Source organism: Mus pahari, chromosome 7, assembly GCF_900095145.1.
Source record: "Mus pahari chromosome 7, PAHARI_EIJ_v1.1, whole genome shotgun sequence".
Taxonomy (NCBI): domain Eukaryota; kingdom Metazoa; phylum Chordata; class Mammalia; order Rodentia; family Muridae; genus Mus; species Mus pahari.
Genome location: NC_034596.1, coordinates 2,497,503 through 2,500,749, shown reverse-complemented (window position 1 = coordinate 2,500,749; position 3,247 = coordinate 2,497,503).

The window sequence follows — 3,247 nt, the reverse complement described above, 5'->3', positions numbered from 1 at the left end:
ACAGTCGGGTGCTCTTACCCACTGAGCCATCTCACCAGCCCCTGCAAAGATGTTCTTATGCCAGGCAATAGCTAGCAGTTTCAGAGTGGCTCTGAGCTGAGTTTTTGCATACTCATAAGGCTAGAACTGCTTAACAAGAAGACATTCCTGCCAGCTTTCAGTCACTATGAAGGTGACCGAGGAGGGATTCTCTAATTCTGGAAACTTCTAGGCTAGAATAGAGCAGGACATTCAGGTTGGTAGCTGCTGTCTCTGCCATTGCTGCCAGATCCCCCAGCTTGGTAGTGGGAGACACTGTGACAACTTTTCAAAAATAAAATAAATTAACTGGGCTGGCAAGATGGCTTAGCGGGTAAGAGCACTGACTATTCTTCCAAATGTCCTGAGTTCAAATCCCAGCAACCAAATGGTGGCTCACAACCATCTGTAATGAGAACTAACACCCTCTTCTGTTGTGTCTAAAGACATCTACAGTGTATTTACATATAACAATAAATAAATCTTTGGGCTGGAGCAAGAAGGGCCAGAGGAAGCAGAGGTACAGAGTTCAATTCCCAGCAACCACTGATGGCTCATAACCATCTGTACAGCTACAGTGTACTCATATACATAAAATTAAATATATAAATCTAAAAAAATAAAATAAAATAAATTAAAAACAGAAAAGAAAAAACTACCATTATTTCATGTGTTGTGCCTACATGTATGTCTGTGTGAGGGTGTCAGAAACCCTGGGACTGGAGTGAGCTGCCATGTGGGGGTTGGGATTTGAACTCAAGTCCTTTTGAAGAGCAGTCAGTGCTCTGACCTGCCTTTCCATTTTAAAGAAGTACAACTCCAGTGGTGACAGAGGCAGGTAGATCTCTGAGTTTGAGGCCAACCTGGTTGTCAACAGAGCAACAACCACGCAAACAAAAAGTCCAACCCTGCAATATATATGTGTATATATGTTTGTGTGTGTACACAATATACATATAATACACACATATATGAGGGTTGCCTGTATATATCTCTGCATAATATGCATGCACTCATGGTGCCTCCAAGGCCAGAAGAGAGGGCTGGATCCCCTGGAGTTGGAGTTACAGACAGCTGTGAGCTGCCAGGTGGGTGATGGGAATCAAACCCAGGTCCTCTGGGAAAGTAAGCAGTGCTCTTAACCCCTGAGCCATCGCTCTAGTTCTTGACTCCTTAACTCTATATTTTTTTTTCTTTTCCGAATTAAGCTTTTGGTATGCTATTATCTTAGGAGTCATCACCTAGCACAAGGAGGCTTATATCTTCAGGGTTTTCTTCTAGCAGTTTTATAAGTTCACATGTTACATTGTAGTCCACGGTCTGTTGCATTAAATTCCATGGTGGGCTGAGTTCTGTGGCTGGGTATGTTTACTTTTATACATGTGTTTCCAGCAGTTCCTGTCTGGCCCAGAACCTCTTGCTATAGAACTCAGTTACTTTGTTGCTATCACTGGGACCCTAGGCCAAAAAGGCAATCTGTTGGGTCCTTCATCAACACTTTGGCTTGATTTGTGGATGATAACCAAGAATCTCTGTGCTTTTCCTTATCATGGAGGCCCCAATGATTCCAAGTCCACCTGAAGTATGTGTCCAGGCAAGCGTCATTCAGGAATGCTATGGAAGACCATCAGCAGGAAGCATTTCACTGAGACATAACTGAGAAAACATTTAAGCTCATGATCCTTTGAAAGGAGCAACTGGATTTAAAAGCAAGCCATGAGAACAATAATGCCGTCTCAGTTTACAGTGTCTTAGAAACCAGGGAGATGGTTCCACATGCAAAGTGGACACATAAGCCAGACAGCATAGGTTCTGTCTGTTAAGCTGTCCAAAGATGGAGTCACCTAAGACAGAGATGAATGACCTGTGCCCAACCCTGCTTCTTCAGGGGAAGGGAAACTGAAAGGTCTGTACTTTCAGAGGCCTGGTGGTCCTTCATTTCAGCAGAAAGGCTTCAACATAGCCTCCTGTTATCCTAACAGCCAGAGGCCCCTCCCCTGTAAACATTTGCATCCTAACAGCCAGAGGCCCCTCCCCGGTAAGCAGTTGCTCACTGAAGTCCCTCTTGCCTGTGACAGGTCCTTCTTCCTAAAGGCCCTCCTGTGAGGCTCCTGCCCAATTAAAATCACCCTATAAGACCCCAGATTCCTCCTTTTTGGTGCACTTTTCTCTTGTCTTGGAGACTCTGAGTTCCTGCTTTAAATAAAACTTTTACCTTTCTGTCTCAGCACAGCTCTGGTGGGCACGTTCTCTTGTTAAGCCTCCAGCCATCCCCGAAACAGGCTTGGACGGACATAACCAACTCTTGAAAGTTGTCCTCTAGTCCAACAGCAGAACTGGTGCTACAACCAATATCATTACTGTTAACAATTGGGTGTGGGGGTGGTGGTGTCACATCCTCTGGAAGGCTTCCCAAGACCTTCTCATTGGCTGACTTCCTAACACAGATCTACACCCTCACATTTTCTCTCCGACCGTATGTTATGATCTGTCTATAGAGCTACTCGACTAAACCTAAACTGTAGGGACCAGAGCCCACTTTCTTCATACTTCCATAGTCACACTCTGGTCCAAAGAAGGCATTTGATAAACACTATGCAATAGCTATGAGAAGACCACATCTGGAGTTTTTCTGAAGGCCAGCAACACTCTTGATTACACTTTCCCTCTTTGTGAGGTTGGTAGTTTGTCAAAGAAAGTTGTCCTCTGACCTCCTCCATATGCCTGCTGTGGCATGCATGCACACATACAGACAGGTAGAGAAGCACGAATGCACACATGCATGAACAAACAAAGCTGGGCAAGATAATACATGCTATAACATCTGAGAAGCTGAAGCAGCAAGCCAGGAAGAGCTGGATTTGAAGGTAATCCTTAGCTACACAATGAGTTTGAGGCTAGCCTGGGCTATAAAGTCCCTATCTCAAAAAAAAAGTCAAAAATGTCTTTTTATGAAACATATTAATCTCATGACTGTTTTTAACTTTATTTAGAGTGAAAACACATTATTTGGAGCTGGAGGGCAGCTCAGTGGTTAAGCTTCCTTTCCTCCAGAGGGTCTGAATTTGCTTGTCAGTGCCCAAGCTGGGTAGTTCCTAACTGCTTATAACTCCAGCGTCTTATAATATATGCACATGCTGGGCGTGGTGGCGCACACCTTTAATCCCAGCACTTGGGAGGCAGAGGCAGGTGGATTTCTGAGTTCGAGGCCAGCCTGGTCTACAGAGTG